This window comes from Artibeus jamaicensis, unplaced genomic scaffold (assembly GCF_021234435.1).
Source record: "Artibeus jamaicensis isolate MK-2021 breed Jamaican fruit bat unplaced genomic scaffold, CSHL_Jam_final contig_415, whole genome shotgun sequence".
Lineage (NCBI taxonomy): Eukaryota > Metazoa > Chordata > Mammalia > Chiroptera > Phyllostomidae > Artibeus > Artibeus jamaicensis.
In genome coordinates, this window is record NW_026521823.1 from 31,531,906 (window position 1) to 31,559,748 (window position 27,843).

General features: G+C 38.7%; 1 protein-coding gene and 1 pseudogene across 1 annotated transcript in view; one reads left to right on the top strand and one right to left on the bottom strand.

Moving 5' to 3' along the window:
- The window catches only part of GPC5 (glypican 5), a 1,180,543-nt gene that overhangs the window by 182,660 nt on the left and 970,040 nt on the right, over nucleotides 1-27,843 (top strand). The gene's annotated exons all lie outside the window — the stretch shown is intronic.
- LOC119039662 (ATP synthase subunit alpha, mitochondrial-like) overlaps nucleotides 2,165-27,843 on the bottom strand; it is a 33,326-nt pseudogene continuing 7,647 nt past the window's right edge.

Consider the following 27,843-nt stretch of genomic DNA (forward strand, 5'->3'; position numbering starts at 1 on the left):
ATTGGTGTTCGGCATTCTTAGGATACATTCCCAGAAGTGGGATCCGTGGATCAAAAACCAATTTCATTTTAAATTTTTTGAAGAAACTCTGTATTGATTTCCACAGTGGCTACACCAGTCTGCATCACACCAACAGTGCAGAATGGTTCGTTTTTTCTCTATATCCTCGTCAAAACTTGTTGTTTGTTGGTTTATATATGGTAGCCATTCTGGCAGGTGTGAGATGGTATCTCATTGTGGCTTTAGTTTGCATTTCTCTGAGTATTAGTGACATTGAGCAACTTTTCATATTTCTATTGATCGTCCATATGTTCTCTTTGGAGAAATGTCTATTCAGGTCCTTTGTCCATTTTTTAGTTGGATTGTTTGTCTTCGTGGTGTTGAATTGTATAAGTTCTTTATATATTTTAGAAATTAACCCCTTATCAGATGTATCATTGGCAAATTATGTTCTCCCACACAGCGGTTTCTCTTTCAAGTTTTATAGTTTCTTTTGCTGCACAAAAGCTCTTTAGATCAATGTAGTCCCATTTGTTTATTTTTTTGTTTGTTTCCCATGCCCTAGGGAGATACATTAGCAAAAACAGAGATATCTGACATTTTACTGCCTAAGTTTTCTTCCATGATTTTTGTGGTTTTGTGACTTACATTGATGTCTTTTGTCCATTTTGACTTTATTCTTGTGTGTTGTATAAGTTGGTAGTCTATTGTCATATTTTTGCATGTAGCTAATTTTCCCAAGACCATTTATTGAAGAGACTCCATCATATGCTCTTACATCCTTGGCAAATATTAATTCACCATAAAGGTGTGGGTTTATTTCTGGGCTATTATGTTCCATTGATTTATATGTTTGTTCTTATGCCAGTAATTGGCTGTTATGATTACAGTGAACTTGTAGAATAGTTTGATATCAGGTATTGTGATACCTCCAACTTTGTTCTTATTTTTCAATGTTGCTGATGCTATTTAGGGTCTTTTTTGGTTCCATATAAATTTGGGGAATATTTTCTCTAGATCTGTGAAATATGCCATTGGTATTTTCATAGGAATTACATTGACTCTATAGATTGCATGGACATTTTAATGATTGTAATTCTTCCAATCTATGGACACAGTATATGATTTCACTTATTTGTATCTTCCTTAGTTTCTTTCTTCAATGTCCTATAATTTTTTCAGTGTAGGTCTTAAACCTCCTTGGTTAAATTTATTCCTAGGTATCCCATTTTTTTTGTTGTTTTGGTTGCAAAAGTAAATAGGATGTTTTCTTAGTTCTGATACTTCATTAATGGTGTTTAAAAATACCACTATTGTCTGAATATTGATTTTGTATACTGCTGCTTTGATGAATTCATTTATTAGATTTGATAGGTTCTTGGTGGAATCTTTAGGGTTTTCTATGCACAATATCTTCTTGCTTGTGAATGATAACATTTTTACTTCTTCCTTTCCAGAAATCAGTTAGATAATCAGAGATATAAAACAATGTAGAAGGCATTGATTCCATCTTTAGTTCATGCCTATGGTATAAAATATTCTAACTCCCAAGGCAATAAATAGGTTTTAGATGTGTGTGAAAGGGTAGAAAGGGAAGACAGGGTGGAAACCATACTAAAAAGAGGGGTAGAATTTACAAAAATATGCATGTGTCTGTTGGTAAGAATGGGTGAGTGGACATAAATGTGGGGAGGAATTAGGGGGCATTTGCCATTCAAACTAGTGATCACATTATACATTCTGAAAATGCTGTTTATTTTAAACTTTCATGACTTACCTATAAAATTATTATTATTCATTAAAATTAAGAGGATGTTAAACAAGGCAATAAAATAAAATATTTATGAGAGAAGAAGCATACTAAGGACCATAGGATAATTGACATATGGGTGTGTATCTCAAATTTACCTGTGACATTCAGTTGTGTGATATTTGAGTGCTCTGTTCTTGTGCAGGATATACACTCGGAAACATTCAGGAATAAATATATTCTAAACCTCCATGTAAGTCATTCATGAAAGATGCTGGTTGCTTCATGGACAAAGTACAACCCAGTAGGTTGACTCGGTCATGGACAGCAGAGTATAGCTAGCATTCTACATTTGACTCTTATTGAACTTCATGTTCCATGTCATTTTTAAAGCAAAACTTATCTTTGAATGTGTTATTTACTAGATCCTTTTGGGTGTGCATCCTGTATGTAGGGGCTGTGGGAACTGGCCTTGCAGGTCTTCACTACAGGGAGCTGGTCTGACGGAGGATCCAGGATGGAGCTCTGGCAGTCATCACCGTGTTCCTGCTGCGGCCTTGCCTCTGTGGGCTGCTGCTCCCTATTAGTAATGGGAGTGTGGCAGGGAAACCAAGCCAGGCTTGTTCCTGGGAGACTTTGGGAGAGGCTCTTGTTAACTACTGACTTTGGCTCCTGACTGCCCTGATGGCCTTGCTGAATCTCTCTTAGATGACTGTTTGCGAGGACACCACCCTCCCTGACTCTGTCCTCTCTCTTCCGCTCGTGACCGGACACCTTGGTCTGAAAGCCCTCCCAGTTTTCTCACACAGGCACATCTCTCGTGGATCCTTGCAAGGGACCCCATTTTGACATTTCCTACTTAGAGGTCCCTGCCTAATTGTATTGGTCAGAGGTTTGCAGAAAAATAGAACCTTATTGAATAGGATAAATAATGGAGATGGAGGAGTGTTGGTGACATAGTTCTAGTCTGAGTCCAGAGGCCTGAGACCAAGTGAGCTGATAGTGTAAGTTCCAGTCTGAGAGCAGCAGAACATTGATGTCTCTGCTCAAGCAATCAGGCGGAGAGAACAAATTCTTCCAATGCCTTTTTGCTCTGTTCTGGCCCTCAGTCCGTGAGATGATGCTCACCCATATTGGGGAGAACGATATTTTTTATTCAGTCCACTGATTCATGAGCTTATATCATCTGGGAATAGTTTCACAGACACCCTCAGAAATAATGTTGGACCAGATGTCCGGGCACGACTTGATCTGGTCAAGCAGACACATAAAATAAACTAGCGTACCAACATAGCATATCAGGGACTGCTCAACAAGGAAATAGACTTCCAGAAAATCCAGGAAGCCCAGAGAGTCCCAAAGAAGTTGGACCCAAGAAGAAACACACCAAGGCACATCATAATTACATTAGCTAAGATTAAAATGAAGGAGAGAATCCTAGAAGCAGCAAGAGATAAGGGGATAGTCACCTACAAAGGACTTCCCATCAGACTGTCAGCTGATTTCTCAAAAGACACCTTACAGGCAAGAAGGGGCTGGAAAGAGGTATTCCAAGTCATGAAATCCAAAGACCTACATCCAAGATTGCTCTATCCAGCAAAGCTTTCATTTAGAATGGAAGGGCAGACAAAGTGCTTCTCAGATAAGGTCAAGTTCAAGGAGTTCATCATCACCAAGCCCTTATTGTATGAAATGTTAAAGGGACTTACCTAAGAAAAAGAAGATAAAAAAGATGAACAGTGAAAGGACAGCAAACTCACAATTATTAACAACCACACCTAAAACAAAAGCAAACTAAGAGGACAGCTAGATCAGGAGCAGAACCATAGAAATGGAGGTCACATGGAGGGTTAGCAATAGGGGAGTGGGAGGAGGAGAGAGGGGGAGAAGGTACAGAAAATAAGTGGCATAGATGGTAGGTAGAAAATAGACAGGGGGGAGGGCAAGAATAGTATGGGAAATATAGAATCTAAAGAACTTGTGGCACATGGACATAAATGAAAGGGGGGATGGTAGGGGAAGGGTGTGCAGGGTGGAGGGGAATGGAGGGGGGAATAGGACAACTGTAATGGCATAACCAATAAAATATATTTAAAAAATAATACATAAAAAAAACCAACAAAAACCCAATACACCAAAGAGGTATGCACTCAGACACATTTGAGTTCACTAACCAGGGCCTGCCATACTGCTCCCAGGCTACAGTGTTCACGGTGAGGTCTGCAAGGGCCTCACCCGCCGTGGAAACTCTCCCACTCGAGGGACCTTCTCTGCGAGGCTCTCCTTAAATTTTGATTGAATCAGTGGTTTTCCTCTTTCCTTTGAACTTCTCGGTGAGATCGCACACCAGTGTGCAAAAGCACCTTAGTGTGCCCGGTGCTGTCTTGATCCTAGGATGCTTTCCTTTAGCCTTTTCACTCATTTATACAACATTTATTACAAATTGATTTTATGTCTGGTGTGACCCTAGACACAGGATCACACGTGCTGTGTGCTGAGCAGGAAGATTCAGTACAAGAGGAGTATGATTTTTCTTCCCATAATACTGTCCGCAGCTGCGTTAAGGTAGTTTTATTTTTGTTTCTGTTTCTTTTTCATTTGTAATGATGAAGCAAATTAAACACCATAAAAAAACTAAAGGAAAATATGAGCACTGTCTGTGCTGCTATGTATTAAACAATGAGAAAGTCAATTTCATTTCTTGGTATGTGTGATTTTTTTTCTGGAGGTAGGAAGTGGGTCAGGTGGCATCTTAAATTTCCAGTTATTTTTGTTATTTTATTTTATAAATATGTCTATTGTGAAAAAGTACAAAATGTCAACAAGGTAACAGAAAAATTCTCTGTTTCCCTGGAGTCCAGAAATAATCACTGTTAACCTCATGCTGTCTTACCACGGCACCAGATACATTCAGATGTATTTGCCACCATTAATTTTTCCACACAGCTATTAAAATAAGTTCATTCATCTATCAGGTTCCCACCATCATGAAACTTGACTTTCCATGCAATGCAGTATCTCTGAAGTAAGGTCACTTAGGTGACATCTCTTTTGTACTGCCCTTGATGATTGCACAGGTCCCAGTACACAGCTGAGATTGGTTCCATGTCTTTACAATGGGACACTAACAGGGACTATGACCCAGGTCCTAGTGAACATACAACTCGTTCTTATTCAGCTCAGTGTCCAGTCTATCGTAGCTGCTGAGCCATTGCTGCTATTACTAAACTACTATGGTCCCTTCCTGGTGTTGCTTAGAGATCAATAGCTACCAGTTTGTCAATCCTCAGGGTTAGCTGTTTACTCTGCATTATGCTGCACGCTGCTCTGTGACTGTAGCCAGGACTTATGTTTGTGATCACAGACATCGTTCTCTCTACCGCAGGTCAAATCCGTGCTGGTCAGCAGCCACGGAGACCACCTGTTCACCTGGGTGGTGGCACCTGTGAGCGAGGCTGCAGATGCCCCACGCCAGTGCCCTCTCAAGTGCAGTTCAGTCTTTTCCAGCATGCACTGTGAAAGAAAATGAAAATTGCCCATAAATTATCAAATGCACCAAAGGTGCTTGATTTTCAACCTTCACTTAATTAACACCAAGAAAGCAATTTTAACTTACCCCAAAAGTGAAATCTGATCCTTGTTCCTAGTTATCTCTGAATACTTCCTATTAGACTCCAGGGAAAGCAAGTAGAACAATGAATATTCTTATAAGCTTTTTAACATAGAAGGTTGAAGGCCATTTTGGCTGTATTGGGAAAAAATGTCCTTAATTTTAGTAAAATTATAAAACTTCATGATGAAGTTGAGAAAAGCTTCCATTTAAGTTGGTGCCTTTTATCCAGCAGTTGTCAGCAAAGGCTTTCTCTTCAAAGCCATTATTAATGTTGAGTATATTTCTAACACTGTTAAATATTCAGTAAGTCATTGATATAAATTCAAGTAATTCAAATGTCAAGCTGAGTTCTCAGTAGTGATTTACACTGGCAAGAGTTTTATGAGAGTGCATTATTAGTTTGCTGACTGCCTTAATATATAAAGGTTATAAAAGAATTTTATCTAACAGTTGTGAATTTTAGCATACCACGATGTAAATATAAATACCCAGAAGAATGCATGTGGCTTTAAAACTTCTGCAAAAATGTCTGGAGTGATTTAGTTTTCCAAATTCTAGACACCCCTTTTTTTTAAAAAATTAAATGGTACATATAGTTTTCTTATATTCTGAATGGAAACATACTGGGGAAGCTGCTTTGGTAGTGGTATATAAATCCAACATTCACATCGACTTATCAGTATCATCCTTCTCAACCGTATTTCTGATATCTTTGCCGAGACCCTGAGTTTAACAAAATATGTACTTTGGGCCCTTCGATTTATAAAACCATTTCTATGTGTTTTAAACTATCAAGTATAAAAACTTGTCAATGTATATATTACTCCAATGCAGATGGTGTGGGCAAGAGTCTCTGAGGATGATTGAATTTGGATATTTTACTGTCTGAGATTTCTTTCTTTTTTTTAATGTGCATGTTTAAGCACACAACTTTATTAGTTTCCCCAGACTCAATCAGATGGGTGTTAGATTTAGCAGAAACTGATTTATAAAAATATATATATTAATTATGGAATTATAATCATGTTTTTTTTTATGGCATACTTGCCTGGTGACAGGTAGGCATTGTCTTCTCAGAAGATGAAGTTACAGAGAAGGTTGTTTGTTGAATAATGAGTCAAAGTGATTTGGATGTTTGTTAGGACCCTGGTTCTCAAACTTTCTTTGAGAACTTGGGAACTACAAAGATAACAGCTTCCTTACTCTTACACTAGGGATTCTGATGGAGGAGGTCTGGCCTTCAGTGTCTCCTAATAAGCATATCAAGATTATTCCTATACCATTATGCAGGAAATGCTGCTACAAGTGTTAGGTCCATCAGTCTGGTAGAGTTTTGCTGGCCGACTGAAAGAGTGTTTCTGCCCAGTACTGTTCATATTTCTCAAGCATCCTTTCCCAGGACGGTGTTGAAAACTCTTCCCTTCCTTTTTTCATCTCCTTCCCCTATTCTATTTCTAGTAATTATGTGAGCTTGGACACAAAATTTTTACCTTTGATGACATAGGTATGTGCTTAAAGATACTTGTATGAACATCTTCAGTGAACTGATCTAATTAAAAAACAAATGGAATTTGTAAATATTTTTATATTAAGATTTAGTTAATAATAGAACATTTGGTTAAGTAAATAATAATGAAATAATATTCTGCTATTAAAATTATTTTTTTGCAAAATTATCTTTGTTTATTATAGATATTTATAATGTATCAATCACAAAACTCAGTCACTAGACAGAACATATTTATATAAACTATTAAATATATTGTATATTTATTTATAAACTATTAAAATCTATATGTATATATTTTGGATCAGTGTCTCTGGTTAGCTGAACTATGAGTATTTTATTGTTTCTTTCATTTGTTTATATTTTCTACTTTTTCAAGCACAACATGTTTTGGAAACAAAATATTATTGCAAATTAGATTTCATGTGATGAACTTAGCACAAAGTTGGGCCTTGCACATTTTCATTATTTATTTTCTCTTTATTTTTTTATTGCTTATTGTATGCTTTTATTGTACACTATTATTGAGGCTTAAACCCAGTTGGGTCTTGGCATGATTTTGACAGTCTTTCCCTTTATATATACTCACAGAGAGAGAATCGACTGCTTCCTTTATTACAGTCTCAAAGCAGTGCTTATAGGCCTATAATTGTATCTGTAATATAGTATTACAGTGATTTCTTTACACATTTCTCTCCTACTGTGGACTTTAAATTCAGCTGATAACAGTCAATTTGTCTCTTTGGTTTTTGTTTATTTCAAAGTACTTATATGTATACACTTATTCAAAGACTAACACCTGAATGAAGGCTCTTCTGCATGGATCAGATGCCAAAGAAAATGTGATCGACTAAGTGCCAGTTCTTACATATAGATTAAAATTAAGATCATTATAAAATTAATTCACCAAAAATTGTTCACAAGAGATGTTTACAGTATCTTATTTTCTAGGCAAATTCTTAGAAACGTATATAAGCACTTTAAAAATATATATTTTTAAAGATTTTATTTATTTATTTTAGATAGAGGTGATGGGAGGGAGAAAGGAAAAGAAACATCAACATGTGATTGCCCCTTGTGTGTGCCTTACTGGGGACCTGGCCTGCAACCCAGGCATGTGTCCTGACTGGGAATCGAACCAGCGACCCTTTGGTTTGCAGGCTGACACTCAATCCACTAAGCCACACCAAGCAGGGCTATAAAGGCACATTTTAAAATTTATGAATAATCTAGACCCTTCAATTTAGACCAGTCTGCAAATTCATGGAACTGTGTATAAGTTATGCTTAGTGAAACTGTAGGTGTAACAAGATTAATATATTTTGAATGGGATTTTCATTTTAATATATTCATTGTATAACAAAAATTAGTTGAACAATTATGTAATAAAAAGTACATAGCACAAAAGATGTTTAAAATATTGGTAAAGAAAAAGCAATATTTGTTCTAGGCAGACTCCATGTACTTTGCTGAGTAGAAGACATTTATTGGTTTTGCTCTATATCACTAGTAGGATATACAGTATTGAGGAGGAGATCACAAAGATGGGTTCTCAAATGAAACAATAAATAAGCATTTCAGCATGTGTGACTTTAGTAACAACCTTTGTATAATGTTTGTTAGTGAACAATAAAATTAAAAAAAAAAAATTAGAGTTAACTGTCTGATTGAGATACCCGTTAGTTTGTCGGGAGAGAATGTTTCCCGGCATTTAGCTGCCAGAAGGATCTCTCTTTTGAGGTTAAGGAATATATATGTGTTCTGTTAGCTGAACATCAGAGCCACTTATTATTTACCAGGTCCCCAGATACATAACAAACCGTAACTGGGACGATCTCTATGCACCTGGAAAGCCTTTTGGAGATTGTCGTTTCAGTTGTTCAGATCCTTGTTTCTGCTCCTTCAAAATTCACTGTGCTTTCTTACCTCTCACTGCTTTTGCTAACAAGTTTGAAAGGCAGTGTGATCTTTTGTGGTCTTTTCCCCTAAATAGCAGTAACTGAGGCAATGGGGACTAATTAGGGCACTCCCATCGGCAGCTGAATTTGATGTCCCATTATCGTCTTAGATGCGTGTGCTATCTGTTGGTGTGTATGTAATTTTCTGGAACAGCTTTATTGTCGACACATGGGAGTATCACCTACAGTTAAATGGCAAGTAACAATTCACCAAAAATACCATTAAAGAGTGTAATTCGTCATGGGAATGGAAACAATGATCACTGAGGTATAGATTTGCTAGTAAGAATGGGTATGTGATATAGACTACAGCTTAATCCTCCCTAATGGTCATGAAATATGCCAGAGTGGGAGAAGTATGTGTTGGACAGGAATGGGATTTTCTTCAAAGACATTGTTATAAAGAGGTAAATGAAAGGTCTTGGAAAAATACTTAAAACAACAAAAATACGGATAGCAGAGAAATTTCATGCAATGAAACACATGAGTTCTTTGCTAAAGACGCAGATGAATCTACAAACTATGCTAACACATCCTTGACTTTCCTACCCGTGACTGATCTGCGTGGTGATCCAAAGCAAAATGAAGTTCTCCTTTCTTTGTGAATAATTGTTTGGATAATCTAAAAATAATGCATAGTGTTTGTCATTCCTGCCATAATGATATAATGTGTTTATTTATTGAGTACCCATAATCTTCTAGGAATAAAATAATACAAAGTGTAATATAAAAGCCAAACAATAAGGGATCCAAATACAATTTAGCAATAAAGAATTCAGTGGTGGGAACAAACCTGGGCTTCACTGCTCACTGGCTGTGGGTCATGGAAAAGTTGCTTAACCTTTATGTCTTCCAGTTTCTTCACTAGGAAATGGGAAGAAGAGCCTTCTAGCCTCATAAAATAGAATGAAAAATAAACGGAAGAATGTGTATATATAAACACACTATATGTATGTATATGTATGTAAAATAGCATATGTATAATATCCCTGTACTCTTCTCACTGCATATACTGGGAAATCACTGAATATATTAAAGCCATAATAGTGTCAAATTTGCATTTTCAAAAGGTAACACTGGCTGGGGAAAGTAGATTAAAGGGGCAAGAGAGAGACAAGTTAGTGGACTACTGTAACTGATAAGAAATAATAAAGGTTTGTGTAGGGAAAGTCTCCGGGGTGAAAAGTCATCTCTTGTAAATTGGGAGATGTAAGGAGCAAAGGCAAGGGAGGAATCCAGGGTGACATGGAAAGTTTCTTCCAAAAGTAGATAGATGCTGGTGGTATTATTAACCTGAAAGGAAAGGAGTAGGCTACTGAATCTCCACTGGAGGTGATTGTTTCTCCCCAGGGACATTTGACAAGGTTTGGAGATATTCTGGGGTGCCACAGCTTGGCCTGGGTAGACAGTTCTATTGGCATCTAATGGTAGAGGCCAAGGATGCTGCTCAATGTCCTACCACTCACGCAACAGAACTCACAACAGAGAATTATCCGATCTGTATCTTCAAGGTTGAGAAACCCTACATTAGGGAAATCGAAGGAAGATTTAGACACTTTGGTAGAGAAATGAGCTCGTAGATGTTAAACTTAGGTTTGGACATTTTGAATTTGAAGTACCTAATAAATATGTCGATCATTTGGCTGAAAGTACATGTGTGTCAAATTTACAAAATAAAAATTAAGCCTAATGTAAACTATGGGCATTAATAATGTATCAGTAATGACTCATTAATTGCAACAAGTGTATCACACTTATGTGAGATATTAATATTAGATAAAACTTTTCTGGTGGTGGGGGATGAGGGAGTGTATGCAAACTCTATACTTTCTGCTCAACCTTTCTGTAAATCTAAAAATGCTGTCAAAAACCAAGTGGTAATGTTGGGATAAACTTGGAAAAAAGTATTTTGCAGCAACAAATCAAAGGTCACAGATTATTTGCAAAGTTTATGGAAAGGTTAAGTTATGCATATTGGTAGAAAATATGGTTCCTTTTGAATATAATCTAAATATGTATATGAGAGCATAATTTAAAGTGTATTATATATAAAAAGAAATAACAATATAGGCTATGCCTACATTGGATGTTTTTAAATAAGCTGTTTATGAAACTGAGGAAGGCATTGTTCTTATGTTTTAGAAAGCAACATTATGATACCTACTATTGTCTTATTTATGTCTTTACAAAATATTTTTAACATTTAAATGATCAATATGTGTTTAAGTAGATGATGGGGTGCTATAGAGTGAGCCAATAGAAAGAGGTGGAAAAAGATCACATTTGAAAGTAAAGCTTGATTTAGTTTCCCACCTATCACGAGGTTAAACCACCTCGTGTTTTTCTTAAATTCTTTGTAAAGGGTAGACATTCTACAGAGTAGGTAATATTGATAAAATTCAGCTGAATTCTGCCAGTAGATAGGAATGAAACAATGGTGTGATGATCTTACCTATAGCATATTTCTTGTTCTGTCTTTTTTTAGTTAATTTTTATTGAATGTATTGGGGTGATATTAGGTAATAAAATTATATAGGTCAGGTATACAATTCAACAGTATATTATCTGTATATTGTGTTTTGTGTTCACCACCCCAAGTCAAGTCTCCTTGTATCACCATTTATTCCCCTTTGCCCTCCTCTGCCTTGCCCACCGCCTTCCCTCTGGCAATCACCATGCTGCTGTCTGTATCCATGAGTCTTTTTTTTATTTGCATAATCTCTTTACCCTTCCCACTCACCCCAACCCCCCCCCCACAGCAATTGGTCTGTTCTATGTATCCATGAGACTGTTTCTACTTTGTTTGTTAGCTTATTTTGATCATTAGAGTCCACATATGGTACTTGTCTTTCTCTGACTGACTATTTCACTTAGCGTAATACTGTCCAGGCCCATCTATTCTGTAGCAAAAGGTAAGATCCCCAGTTCTTTATGGCTGAGTAGTGTTCCATTGTACAAGTATCCCATAGTTTTTTTATCCACTCATCTTACTCATGGTCACTTGTGCTGCTTCCAAATCTTGGCCACTATAAATAATGATGCAATAAACATAGGGGTGCATATATTCTCAATCTTTAAGTGATTTACTATATATTTTTAGAAATATACTTTTGAGAAAAGGCATGTATCTCTTTTTTACAAAGATCTTTTCATTTCCGAGATTTCACTAATAAAACCAGTGAAATCAGATAATTGATTCCAGAGTTGAAAATGTTGAGCCAATTATCCAACCAAATTGACCTTTCTGGTGTAATACTATTTGAATTGCTATACTCAGCTTATGTTTAATTACACTATCTGACTATATTTAATTATCACATCTGAATAATGTTTAATGAGACCCATGTTTAATTACTGTTTCTGACTAATGCAATTACTCTTAAGTAATCTCTGTCATTATGTGCTAAGGAGCGTAAGCTCTGGGGGTCTGTTCTCAGCCTCACTCTCCAGGCGCGTCTTGTTTCATGTCCCCCTGTCTGTGTAGAGCATGCCAGCCCCTGGCGTTCTCTTTCCCTTTAATTCTGATGCCGCTTCTTACTTTGGGGGCTTCACACTTGCTAATCCTCCTGCCTTCTGATCTTTACATTTTTTTTTTATCTCAGCTCCTGACTCTATCAGAAGAAGAATGTCTTCTCTGGTTTTCCAGAATACTTCTTTCGCGGTTCCACTCACTTAAAAAAAAATCCTCACCTGAGGATATGTTTATTGATTTTTGATACAAAGAAAAGGAGGGGAAGAGAGGGAGAAACAATTTATCAGTTGCCTTCCATATGTACCCTGACTGGGGATTGAACCCACAACTTTTGGGTGACCAGGACGACACTCCAACCAACTGAGCCACCCAGTCAGGGCTCCCCTCACTTTTAATGTTAGCATATCACTGTGCAATTTTCCTTTATACCATGTATGGCAGTTGTTTTTATTTGTAATCAGTGTTTATTTAATTTTATGTCACAAGCTGTACATAGTAACTCTCCACTGTATATTCCATAGCCTTTGTTAAATAAGAATGAATGAATGACTCGGTCAACCACAAAAGTGATGTGATAGGCTTTATTGCCAACACTTTATACATATGGGTTTATAAAGCCATTACATTAGCATAGCAATTAAAAATACAAATGCATATAAAAAGCAGAAGGAGAGAAAGTGAGTGAAGTGTAGGGGGTAAGCCAATATGGAGCTTGGAGAGAACTTTCAGGACAATAGTGAACAGGATAACCCATGCCGTTTGCATTCAGAGTCACTTTTAACACTCCGGATGCCAATGAGTAATAAGTTGAGCTCCTGGGCCCTGTATGTTGGCCCAGTTCTCAGAAGCCGGGAGCTGTGGCAGCCTCAGAACACTAATCTTAGGCAGATGGTGCTTATGGTCACATAGCATAGTTCTGCTGAGATGTCACCAAGCCAAACACCCAAATGTGCCTATGAATATTCACGAGTATCATTCGGTTATGTTCTGTGATGTAGCATTCATTTCAACAGTGTTAAGTTCCAATATGTAGAAAAACAGAACTAGTCTAAAGGGTAGTCTTTTTCAAGGAATCTCGATCAAAACGTATCCTTAAATCCAAAATAAACTTGCATCTAGCACGCCTCATAGAGTTAGGTAGGACTTCGAGGAGGCAGGCTCGAACGTGGCCTCTAGAGATCCCAACTCTGGTATTCACACCCTTGTGTAATGTCCATCGATTGAGTGTGGGCTGGACTTACTGACTTAGTTATTAAATAAAAGAGAATGGCAGAAGAGATGGGCTGTCACTTCTGAGACCTGGCTTAAAAAGACTGTGGTTTCGACCTTGGTTGTTCTCTCATCTCTCATATCACTTGGGTTGGGGGAAGGCAACTTCCATGTCTGAGTGTGGAAAGAGATGAAGACACCCAATGGGGACAAACAAAGGCTGTTTCTTTAGAGCTTGCAAGGGACTCAGGCATTGCTGCCTGAGTTTGGCAGACTCAAAGGCAGGCAGAGAATGAGAAAATAGGGAAGGCTCGGAACAGTGAGCATGGAGGCAGATTTTCTGAGATCACTACTAGCAATATGGCTGAATTGGGAGGCAGATGTTTACTCCCATTTGGAGCTTTGAGATACTACAAACCTGGAGGACCACTAGATCGCAGCGTTCTGGAGGAGTCGCAGTTGAGACTGCTAAGCTAAGTTGTTGTCAGAATACTGAACAGCAGAGACTGTATGATAATAAATATTTGTTGTTTTCAGCCCCTAAATGATGGGGCATTTTGTTATGCAGCCATAGTTAACTATTATATGCGGGGAAGATATGGCTTTTTTGTCAATCAGATCACTAAGAATTTTAGCTCAATAACTTCAGGTAGTTTTATCTGAGAGGCATAAGCCATTGCAATATTTCTCAGAAGGCACTGATTCTAAGGAATATAAAAACTGTCAGAAAGTGTTAGGCCACTATTTCTTCTTCAACATTTTCCTTGTTTAGTGTCTATTTTATTTAATGACAATATCATTACACTGGTAACCAAAAAAATCTTGAGTCATCTTTGATTCTTTAACAAAATATTCATTGAGTCTCTACTACGTACTAGGCACTGGTCTGTCACTTAGAATACAGCAAAGTAACCTACCTGGTGGAGCTTACATTCCAGTGACAAAAAAGGAAATGAACGATGAACATAATTCCTGTGTGGGGAACTGGGGCCACGTTCTATATCTTCACATAGTGTGGGATAAAGAATAGGCCATGATGAGACACATTGTGAGTCAAGGTGAGCCAGAGAAGCATGGGTCCCCCAAATCTCCCACAGTCTGGTAGGGGTTACTGGGGGACATAAACTGGGTCTGTGTTCCAGGGGAAGGATGTCCTCCCACATTGCTCTTCCCTCTCACTGTGAGAGCATGTGAACAGCTTTGCTGGCTGCCAGAGGGATCACGTGAGCACCCAGATAATCCAGGCAGTGGTTTAAAGTTGTCGTCTAGGAAAGCCAGGCACCTGGCAGGTGGAAGCCTCGGGGAGTTTCAGGCTCTATTTTTTAGGAGAAGAATCCACTGGGCCTGTGGGTTTCCATAGGACTGAATTCAGTCACAGCCCCTTGAGTTGGAAGTAGGGACTAGGCTCTCAATCTTTAGTCACAGAGTTCCTGGAATCGCTTCCCGAAAATTTGGCTTATTGCATTGCCATGATGAATAAGCCATTTGTACGGTACACTGTGTGATATGTGCCAACTTTATCTGTGGAGAAGGAAAAAAAAAGTAAAGCACAGCAGGTCGGGTTAGAGAGATCTAGGCAGAGGGTGGGTTTTATTTTAAGTAGATCTGCTGAAGGAAACTTGATCGAGAAGCTGACATTTGTACAAAGATTCTAAAAAGAAGTTAGCCATGGGGACATCTGGGGAAGAGACTTTTTGGTAGAGCAAATAGAAAGAAAAAGGCTCTAAATAAAGAATGTACTTGATGTATTTGAAGAATAATAAGAAAGCAAGCATAGCTGGGGTGGAGTGAGAGAGAGGAGAGTATTAAGAGAGAACCCGGGAAAAGTAGAAGGGGTCAGATCCTACAGGGCCTTGTGGGACCTTTTATGAATGTTGCTTTTACTTTGAAGTGGAAAGCAATCAGAAGTGTGTGAGCAATAAATTGACATAGGCCTATGTGTTAGGAATTTCACTGTGCTGTCGTTTTTAATGTAGTCTGGACATGTCTGGAATTCAGGAGAGAGGTCTAGACTGGAGACATGTAACTGGGAGTCCTTGGCTCACTGACTGTTTAAAGCTATGAGACTGGATGAGATCACCAAAACTGAGTCTAGAGAGAGAAAAGAAGAGGCCTGAGCCCTGGCCCTGTGATCTCCAGGAACAGCAGAGGAAGATGGGAATCAGTGAAGGAGGCTGAGAAGGAATGGCCAGTGAAGCAGGAGGAAAGCCCAGAAAGCACAGAGTCCGGGAGATCAAGTAAAGCAAACATATGAAGGGGGAGGGAAGAAAGGGGCAACTGTCCAATGCCACTGGTATGTCATCCATGATGGGGACTAAAGTCCCCCAGTGATTTGGCAACCAAATGGAAGTCACCAGGGAAGTTTATGGGATTCATTGTGTTAGAATTGGGGAGGCAAAGGCCCAATCTAAGTGAGTTTTATAGAGAAATGGGAAAGAGAATTGGAGGGAATGGTTATGTGTTAGTCTCAAGTAATTTTGATACAAAGGGTTGCAGAGAATGGGGGCAGTAGTTGGCAATGACATTAGGGGTACAAAAAGAATTTTTCAGATATATAAATAATCAGTCTCTCTCAGTCCCTGAAGGCAATTGGAAATCAAGTCTTGTTCCGATTCTACTTTTATCTCTTGAGGCTGTTTTCCTCCATGTCTTGTGTAGTTATCCTGGGCATTCTCATGTTGGTCTGTGTAGACTCTCACCTGGCCTGTGACAGAGCGTGTCATGCCCATTATTCCCATATTGCTGTCCCACTATTACCATAGCTTCTCCCCTTCACTGCTCCTCTTGGGACTCCTTCTCTCCAAAATAGGTCACTTGTGATATCATTACCCTAGCTCAGTGACTTTCACCCTTCTTTCTCTCATGGCACACACAAAGCAATTACTAAAATTCTGCAACACACCAAAGATATATATATATATTTACCAACCTGACAAAAATGTACATACAATTTTGATTCATTCATGCTGGGTTGTCTTGGCTGTTATCATTTTTTTCAAATTTGACAATCTGAGGAAAAAGAGGTCAGTACCCCTGGCTAAATAGGTATTGCATGCTTTAGAAATTCTTGTGCACACTGATTGAAAATTGTTGCTCTGGCTAGTTTATGTCTTTAAAGGACTTACCAAATACAGATTGGCTGGAGCTCCTAAGCAGGCGGGAACATGAGGGGAAAGTACAAGTGGACTGAGCAGTACAACCGGCCTGCCAGATGGGGCTACTGCTGTAAAATTTACAATGTCTAGGAAGTCACAGACACCACTTTTAGTGGTCAAAGGCGTGATTCTTTTAGGCAAGAAAATGAAAGCTCTTGACTTTGTTCTCTCTAGTGTAGGTCAGCCTAGTTATACAGTGTTGGATTTAAGACCACAGATGATATTAAAGACCCATATTTTGGGTCACATAAGATTCCTAATATTCTGCCAGGTTTAGTTTTCACGTGCAGATGGAAGGTTTTTCAAGTCAAGCATTAGTTGACATTTATTATTTCATTCTATTATTTTACCAATATATACTCATCTACATTATGAATATACCTCTATTTGTCTCTACAAATATGTGTGCTTACTTTTATAGCATTTTTCTTTCTCCTGATTTTAAAACTGGCTTTTATTTTGTGTTAAATAATAGGAAGTCATTGAAGTCGTTGATGCCAGGATATTGCTGCAGCAATAACACTGTGAATCATCACTGATACAGATGGATTTTCATGCACTTACTGTGAACCAGGAACTGATTATATATAATCACCTTGATTTGATGAAAAAGATACCTAGACACCTTATTTATTTTTTATGGACTCATGTCTTACAATCAGGGATGGTTTAATGCAATAATATCACACTGCATAAAACAGTGTTCTGTAATATAGTGTAACTCTATGGCTTTCTATAATATCTGGTGACATTTAATAAAATTGGAGCACACATCAGGCAGGTTAATCATACTGGGAAAGATCAGATGTTCCTAATCATATGCTGATTGCTTAGTTCCTGTTTCAGCCAGAGGGGAAGTGCTCAGAAGCTTCCTGTGGAATCACGGGTTCACCTCTGTGAAGAGTCTCTCTGCCTGGGGTGATTATTCTATTTAAAGCATTGATTTCCCTAGCAGTGACTTGTTCCTTGTATTAGGTATTCCACACATCGCCTCTATGACGACCTATTTGAGAAGTGGTTCTATTTTTCTGTTTTGTGTTGTATTTAGTGTACTTACTGCTCTTAGAGGTAAAGTCCTCCTCAGTTTTCCTTTTTCAGATTTTAAGTGATGGTGTTTTCCTAAATGTATACCCTCTCTCAACAGATTCATTGTTTTCTCTATTCACATGGTTTGCATGGCTAAACATTTCACGTTAAGTTTTTATGAGAACCAGGGCCTAACATTCCATGCTCTCCATTGAGATTGATATCTGAATATTGCTCAGATTTTATGATGACCGAGACATGCATTCTCGAGTGGTTTTCATTTTCTTCACTGTTCAAATTTTACATTAGCTGGCCATCCTGAGATGACACAAAACCGGGACATTAACCACGGGCTCTGCTTGTCATTTGTCACCTGTGGATTCTCTGAGATTCCAATCGCATGCTTTCTGCAACTGATGCACATTTTCTGAAACTCAAGTGGAAGGTCCCCCTTTTAGTTTCATAGTGTGCATGTAGTTAATTGGTATTTTGATTGAGCCAGCAGAAGGATAAAAATGCCTATGAATCAAAGGAAATTATTCTCATTAGATGTGAAACAAAGAAAGCAGTGGTTTCAAGAACAAATATTCAAAAATATTCTCATTAAAAGAAATGACTCTCTCTGGCACAATAAAATTCTCCTAAAGAGAAGCATCTGGCAGAATCATATAACTTACTGTAGCATAACATTCGGGAGGCATTAAGTTGCTTCACATCACAAAATGCTTTCAAGACTTTTCAATATTTTTTCTTCATTTTAACTTATCTTTGACTTACAGTCCTCCAATTAGAGTATTTGTTACTTAGCCTTCCTTTAAAGGCATTGCATTATGAATATTATATAGAAGTCCCATCCCCTGTAGGTTAGAAATATTGCTAAATGGAATTTGTCCATGGCCACAAGTGCAAGGTGACCATCTTTCTGTGCTGGATTCACCTGTACAGTTTTCCATATTAATAAATGGGATGGTTGAAGTACAAGTGTGAAGACAAATGAGCTGTGGAAATGGACAATGAGAAAAAGATGTTGTTTGAGCTCATGAGTTTGTTAGCCACCCATGTGTGAACTTGGTATCAACCAACATTTGAGCAACGATTGAGGGAATCGTTATGTCACTGAAGAAGCATTAAAATTAAACTTAACAATGAGTCTTAAAGGTGGCAGGAACTTGCAAGGTCACCCCATCCTTTACTTTCTCTGGCATCACAGGCCAGTTGTTTAAATGAGACCCCTGACAGGGCACTCACCACTTTTCAAGGAAGCCCATTTCATTTTCAGAAAGCGTTTATCAAACTGAGATATACTCTGTTTCTCTATTTTATTTCCAGATCTAGGGAACTCTTTCATATAAGGGCCCACCTTCTCTATTAAGTGCTTTTAAATCTGTAAAGGCAACTTCCACATACCCTCTTAGTTTTTGGCCTGAGCTTCTTGGGGAATTTTAGTTATAAAAATCACATGATACTTCATTTTTTCTAATTCACCTGATCAGACTATTCAAAATAATTTTGAATAGTGATAATAGGCATTACTGTTTTGTTCTTGATTTAAAAGAAATGGCTTTAACATTTCACCATTTAGAATTATGCTTGTTGTTTGTCTTTGAGAAATAGTCTGTCATGTTTAATTAGAGTCATTTATTTCTAGGTTAGAATTTTAATAACTTACAATGCTGGCATTTTATCAAATGCTTTTTTTACATTTATTGATGTGTGATTATGTGGCTTTTCTCTGTTAAGTGGTTGACATCATTGATTAGGATATCAATTTTTATTTAGCCATCCTTATCCACCCTGGAATGAATATTTGCTGTCAGTGTGTTATTTATTTCGTGTTATGCTCAATTCAGTTATGAATTAACTACATTAACTACAAGTAACTTTGTTACTAACACATACACACACATATATTTGCCTTCTCTTTCATTTGATTTTAGATTTCCCCCTTGATACTGATTACTCTTACTTTAAACTAAAACTATGGCCAGTTTGTGAAAGGGAGACACAGGAGTGTGACGTATGAATGGAGCGGGCTTGGACCTGACCCGATTCTCGAAGTTTTCGGTGGTTTAGAGCCACAGTTGCCAGATGAGTTGGGCGACTTTAAAATGCAGAGGTGATGCGTGGTATGGGATGATTCTCTTACTCCGCTGACCATCCATGGCCAAACCTTACTCCCCACACTTTGTAACATCTGACCAATGCTGCCATTGTTGAGGATTAAGTGTCTGTGAGCAAGGCCCCCAGTGTCTCAGCTTCCTCCTGACTCAGGTCCTCCAGATCTAGGCCCCCAGAGTGGGAGAGCAGGTCTGCACCTGCAGGTGGTGAGCACATGCTCAGTGAGCCCTGTGGGGTCATTTTGTGCTGGGGGAAGATTCGTCTGAATCTTCTCCATGGGAAGAAGATTTGCCTGGAAGCCTAGAGAGCTAGGAGATCTCAACACACCTTATTTATGGGTTGAGGACTTGGGGGCAGGGTGGTGGCGTGTAGAGGGCGTGGTATTCTGTCACAGTGATGGCTTCTGTTTTGTAACACTGTTTTTGTCAGGCTTTGTTAGTGAGAATTGATGGCTTTGTTTAATGAACTGTGGAGGCTTCCACCTTTTACTCTAGTCCAGAATGGAAACACCTGTAATTTAAATATTAGATCGAACTCATGTGTGAAGTCTGCTTCATCTGGATCTAGCATTTCTCTTTCTTCTCCTCAGGAACCTGTGTTTCAGTTCAGACTCTGCCATTTATCACCTCACACACTTTGCCCTGTACAACGCTGTGCAGCTGGAGCATTGTCCGAAGGTGCCTGGCCAAGGCACAAGGGGGCGCTGCATCCACCTGGGGCATTGCCCTGTAAGTTGGTGGCTCTTGCATGGATCAGCATGTACTTTTTCATGTTTCACACAAAGCTACAGGATCAGCTGGGAACATGCAGCAGGAGCTACATGAACTGATACAAGCCATTTCATCTCTGAGCCAGTTCCCTTATCTGGTAAATGAATGGTTTGCTACCACCTGCTTCTCATTCCAAATTCTCAAACACATACATAACAATTACTGACTATTTAACATTATCTCATGTGCGTCACTTAATATTTTACTGTTACATAATTTAGAAAAATTGTATAATATGCCTTAATATCTCCTGTTATTTCTACCTCTCTGAAGATAGTTTTAAAAAATTGGGATGTCAGGGAAATGAATTACCTTGTCAAAAGTGAAAAGAATTCCAGATCGCAATAAAAATTTGAAAGTCCGGTTGCTTTTTGGTAATCATTAACTCACTGTTCATGGAGAAACCTGCATCATCTGGACGACTCCTAATGCAAGCGATAAAACAGGAAATGTTTAATAAACATAACTTGATCGTTGTCCTATATCTTTGAAAATGAATGCAGTAATTGCAGTGGCATTTTCTAACAAGGAGAATTCAACCAATACATTATTATGAAGTGAAAGTAGGCGTCGGGGTAAAACAGCACACATTGATTAACTACTGAATACGCCATTGGCTTTACAAGGCCTAATGAAGGATTACTTTCAAATGACAGTGCTTCAATTAAAAAAGTCATCTTGTGTAGTCCCGTCCAGTAATTACAAATGCATCGGGAAACTTGACAGCTGTGCGTGGAGCGCTCGTGCATTGGCCGGAGGACCGATCTGTGTATCAGTGACCCCGGAAACCACACACAGTCACGTGTTGATGGTGCAGAAAATGCGCATTCCAACCACACTGCAAACAACACTGAGACCAGACGTGGTTCTTTCAGAACACCCTGTTACCATTCTGAGCGCTTAACAGCGATTGCAGAGAAAATAATATTAAGGGCATCAGGTTGCAATTCTAGTTTCTAGACAAATCAGAGAAAGTGCTCCTTGGTAGAACTGTGAGTAAATGCTTAAGGGGCAATCTAAGGACAGTGAACAGACACTAATTTAAAGTGGGACCTTCATTCAGAATAAAGATTTTGGCAGCCCTGCTTTTTAACGATCTTCCACTGACTAAGAAAAACCTCATTATATACATTACAGAAGGGCTAGAGAAGGAATTAATAGTATTTTGCTGAGATATTAGCAGCTGAAATGGCAAAATGGAACCAGAGGTGAGGTTCATTAAAGCCAAAAAAGGCTGATTTTTCTATGTGATAAGTTAGGTCCAAGAAGGGGGTTATTCATTATCCCTGGATTCTCGGTTAAGTGTCTGTAGAAGGAACGTTCCCATCAGAACTACAGCTCAAGTGTCCTTTCAAGGGCACCCATTGTCACTGAAAGATCTGCAACCTTCTGAGACCCTGAGACCATCTGATGGGAAGAGATGTAACTGCTTGTGTATGTGTTTGAAGGCAAGAGTCTTGCGTGGAATTTGATGATTAATACACCTTTTGTAAATCTGAATTCTGGTGGTGTTGGCCATTCCTCTTAAGCTTGCCTTGCTAAGGTCTCCAAGTGTTACCTAGGTCAGTTGTTTTTTTTAAATTTTATTTTGTTTTGTTTTGTTTTGACACTGAATGAATCTATTATAAAGGGAGGATCACTGCTGGGGAGTTAGACTGGAATGGGCTTCTAGGGAGAATTGGGTTATAAACTGGCATTTGTACAGACTGGGAAAGTGATTTATATGATGGACCTACAATCACCTGTTGGCATTTGATGAATGATGCAATGCAGTACCCTCCATACAAAGCTTTAAATGCCAGGAAATCACTTTGGTTTGCTCTCTGGCAATAGGGAAGCCTTCTGTATTCTGAGGACGGAATGTGTGTAGCAGTGTTTGATGATTATTAATCTATTAATGCTCTGCCTGGATTAGAATTTGGAGAGTTCAGCATTGAGTCCATTACATGATGCAGAAGATAACTGTGTGGAGCAGGATGGTGGCCACGGTGCCAAGGCAATAAAATGTGACAAGATTACATCAGAGAGAATGAAAGACAAGGCTAATATTAGTATATGATAGTCAGGGGTGGGAGATAAGAATCAAAGCAAATAAAATCTTATTGAAAAAAGAACACAGTCTATTCTATCTAATGGAAAAAGAGTCAACGATCATCAACCGGAAATGTTGGTGGCTGCAGTCACCGATCTCAGTCACCAGCTCCCAGTCACCGATCATCGTATGTTCTCCTCTGATCTCCAGTCGGTAACTGTGAGTGCTCAGAACCTCATTTTCTGTCCGTTCCTGCGATGCTGCCCACTCGAGGGTGTTAAACTGTGGAACGTGAAATAACTTCTGGGGCTGTGCTTCAGCTCCTGAGAGCAGCTTCCATGTGATTCTCTCTCCCAGACCATAGACAGCTCTGAAAAATGAACAAGCCTGACATGAAATTGCCAAAATATTTCCTTCTGTGATAAAACGAAGAGTATTAAAAAAATGAAAAAAAATATAACCTCCCTTTACTCTCCTATAGCGAAAGCATACGAAAAAGGATAACTTCGTAGGACAGCTCATGTCCACACCTTTTGGTATTTCTTACACAAATTTGACACTGGCAACAACTGAACAAATCCTGAGAGGGTGTCCCAAAGGAGGAGATTTATTTCCGTATCTCAGTGAGTTCTGATTGTGAGGGGTAGGCATGACTAGTGTGCTGAGCACATGTTAACCCTAATTTGATTGGCTAACTTGAGCAGTATTTGATGATATGAACATAAGACTGAAGATTTTTTAAAATTTTAACTTAATTTTTACATTTACTGGATTCATGTGTACACACTCACAGCTGACTGAAGCATCTATGCTAGGTGCCTGGCCTTGTCCCGAGACCGAAGTAGCCTGCCATTCAGAGCTGAGGCATTTTGAATTGGAAATAATTCTGGATCATACCTCTGTGCAAAGAATATTTATCATATTCTGCAAAAGCACTTTGGTGACCCAAATGAATGGACATAATTTTGTGGCTCATTATCTGTTCTTAGCTTCTACTCTAATGAACTTGATCCAGTAACTACCATATTTTTCAGATTATAAGATGCACCTCTCCCCTCTCCGATTTGGGAGGAATGATAGTTGTTAATGCTGTTGTTGAGTTCTGTTTACATTTACATTGGTGAAATGTTATTTATATTATTAAATATTTTATCATATTTTTTGCTTAAAATTTTTTTCTATTTTCCTCCTCTAAAACCTAGGCACATCTTATGGTTTGAAAAATATGGTACCCATTGTATACATCTTGCTTCCTAGCTTGGGTTATGGTTCCTATTATGTAAGGATATATTAAAAACCCCTGGAAGGCAGCAGAAGATCTCACCTGTCCTTATAAAAAGAGGGCGAAAATAGCTGCAGTTGGGTGTGATTTTACAAGATTCTTAAAAAGCCCCTCAACTGGCAAGCAAGCACAGGAAATAACCACCAGAAAGAAAGTAACCATTACTCCTTTTTGGTTTTATTGTGGGTTTTTAAAATATTTTTACTATTATTTTTCTATCTCGCCATGAGGCTTTTTGATCCAAGGGAATATAGCATCTGCCCATAGTAGGTACTCAGTTACTATTTGTTGATTGAGTCAAGAGAGAAGTGGGTGTTAATATTCTCAAAAACCAAAAGCAGCCCTGACACCACCATTGTAATAACATGCATTTGCATTGGCCATTCCCATTCCTGCACTGACTTAGAAACAACAAAATAAAAGCCATCCATCTACCAGACAGGTGTCCCAGAGTAGCATTTCCTTGCTGGTTGCACAAGCCAGACAATGACATTCTAAATTAATTATAGTAGACATTGTACCTTTAAACTTGTGACTGAACCTCTATAGATATCACTGAACTTGACCTGCGTGCAGAACAGAATTCAGAGTTCATGTGTGGTTTCAGGTATTTTGCATTATATGGCAAAGCACCAAGTGAAAGAGTTAAATTTAGGAATTTTTTTCCTTCATTGACTTGGATATTTTGGTATTGTCAGTCTAGATAAATGGTCATTATATGAGCTGAAAATAGTTTAACATTAGATTGAAACTAGGAAATAAATTAGAATTAGTAAATCATAAAAGTTCCTGGATATTTAACTTTTTTTTGGCTGGCAATTTTAATTGTATGTTCACATATACATGGATAACTTGCATTTTCAAATTCTAGAAGATACCAGAAATATAATTTTGTTTCCATGAAAGATCTGAGGTTTTATGTATCTTTCTTCTCTCTTCCCCGCTTTATCTTTCCTTCCCTTGCTGTTCCATTTTCTTCTTTCTCCACCTCTGTAAGACTTTTAGTGTAATATGATGGTCATAGAACATGACGCTAAAGTGTGGAAGAGTCAGCAGTCCTTTAAAAGGTGCTCCAACTTTTCCCTACAAGAAGCTACCAAAATATATAAATGTTCATTTAAATAAGAAAAAAATAAATCTCCACTTCGCTTAAATTGTTAACTCATGAAACCTTTTTTTTTTTTCCTGGGAACATTCCTGTGTCAAACATTCTGGAAGATGTTGGATTTTTCAGATAAGTAAGACTGGGTGTGGGTGTGTGTGTGTGTTTATAGAGAGGAGAGAAGAGAGGGGAGAGTAACAGATGAATAAAATGAGGAATGCCAAAATCAAATGCTAGAGAATGTCAAGGTGACACCAAGGCAGGGTTTTGATCTCTGTTTGGGGAAGTCTTGTGGAAGAGGTGACATTTGAAAGGATTCTAGAAGAGAGCGATCAAAGAAAGGGGCAGGGTGGTACCATGAAGGAAGGTACCCAAAGTCCTGCATGCTTGTCTACAGAAGACAAGAAGGGAATCAAGAAGGGTTTAGACTTTTAGACACTCTAATTAATGAAATGCTTATGATACCTTCCCACAGGCAATTACATACTATACTATACTAAACATTCTGATAATTTCCTTTTGGAGGGAGAAAAATAAAACACCTACAATGTTCTAGCATCAATTTCCCCCTGTGGATTCTCTGCTTAGCAGAATAGACTAAGACCTGTGCTGGGACTTCCCATTGGATGAGTGAGCGCTGCTGGGATTGGTGGGGAAGGAGACCTGCCAGAGCAGATCAGCCAAACAAACATTTGTGGAGCTCCGGCTGTGGGCCCACATTGCAATACATGGCGCGGATAAAAATCATTTCTGCTCACAAGAAGCTCACAGCTGAGTGGGGGAAGACTGGGAAATGAACAAAGGATAACGCTGCTATTCAGAATGTGCTCCTGCAGAGGTATTGCCTCCTGCCTGCACCGTTCCAAACGGGGAAGAGTTTTTGTGCCATCGAAAGCTTACCCCTCTGTGGCTCCCCTTCCAGTCCCCGAAGAGACAAGGGGGACTTTCCCTGTACCAGAGTCTACAAGCTGATTTTTACATTTTTCTTCCTTCAAAATGTGAGGCCACATATTAGGCCTATTTTATGAAGAAATAAAAGCACTTCATTTTAAATGCTACAACCGCAACACTTTATTCCACAGATTTTATATGTAAATCTTTCAAGGACAACCTCATTAGCTTTGTGACGAGAACACCCTTGTAAATGTGATACAGGGAAGAAAATCTAATAGAACATTAGCATTTCCTTCAGGACTCTGTATTTGTTCTTTTATTTATTAAGAAAAAAAACTAATATATTATCTGATAGTGTTCAAGGTCCTTAAGAAGATTGATATAACCCTTATGTTGACTCTGTAAAGTCATATCTATTACTGTTGCTGTCTTATAAAAGGGGAAATAGGTACACAGAGAAGTTTAATACCTCGTCCAAATCTAGGTGGTTGGTGGCAAAGCCAGAATTAGAAACAAAGGCCTGGTCAGGGCGTGCGTGCTTCACACACCCACGTGGATATGTGAGTTTGTGGTTATGAAGACTCCTGTCTTCTGGGCTCACACGTTCCTTACTATCCAAATAAAATGCATCAAGTCCTTACCCAATTTCCTCAGGACTCACCCCCCACTGTCTTTAAGTCTTCCCAGAGCATTTATGTTTGTCTTATCACTCCGGGCTCCAGGTTGCAACCGGCGCTGACGTTTGACGTCCGCCTGCTTTCTTCCTCCCTGAGAATGCCCCCTTTCTTCGCTCCCATGTTGTTGGAGCAGAGAAGGCAAGCCATGGTCCTTCCACCCTCCCAGGACGCCATTCACTCCCTGTTTCTGTGTATATCACAGCTTTACTGAAAGTTTGGGGATAGTGGGATTAATAATGGCACAGAGCAGAAGCTTCTGTTTCCAGACATTTAAAAATCATTCCTGCCCATATAAATTTCTTACGGTCCTTTTATAACCCTTTCAACAAGTCGCAGTAGGCAGGGGACACCCCAAAACCCTATTAGTTTTATGCAAACATTTTCTAATAGTCTGCTCACTTTTTTGTCTAGACCAGTTCAGAGGACCTTGCCCTTCGTGATGAAAAAGATTGTAAACATGTTTTTTATAACCAATTAGATTGAACATCTAAATTGTAAATCACAGCATTCATTCATCATTACACTTTTTTCCCAAGGACTATTTTTCATTACATTAAAAGAAATTAAATCAGGTAGAAAGAAAAAAAAAACTGTAGCTCTGATTGTTGTGGCTCCGTAGGCTGGGCATCATCCCACAAACCACAGTATGGCCAGTTTGATTCCCCATCAGGGCACATGTCTGGGTTGCAGGCCAGGTGCCCAGTTGATGGCGTGCAACAGGCAACCAATCGATGTTTCTCTCACACATTGGTGTTTCTCTCCTCTTTCTCCTTCCCATCCCTTCTCTTTAAAAATGAATAAAATTTTGAAAAATGAAAGAAAAAAAAGCTGTTGAGCATATGTGACACTAAAATGAAATAAAATGCAAGGCGTCCCCTGAAACAAATGTAATTAAATGTAAGTTGCAGTAAGCATGATGATTTAACAAACAAACCACAATATGAAGGGGATCCATAAAAAATGGACTTATTGCCTGTAGGGCAGGCCTCTTGTATTATAGGCTTCCCCTACTAGGTGAGCATTCAGGAACCCATCTGTATCAGTGTACCAGCTGGTGTTGTTGTGAGAGGCTGCGATTTGCTCCATGTGCTTGCCCATTTCTCAATGGGTGATTTATAAGCTCACCTTCCCAGACCACCCTGAGTGTTCAGCAGTTTTTGACCCAAAACAGCATGACCCCCATGCCCTACCCTCCATGTTCACCTGATCTCACCCCAAGCAACTACTTTTTGTTCCCTGGATGAAAAAAGTCCTTGCAGGGAAGCGTTTTGCTGATGT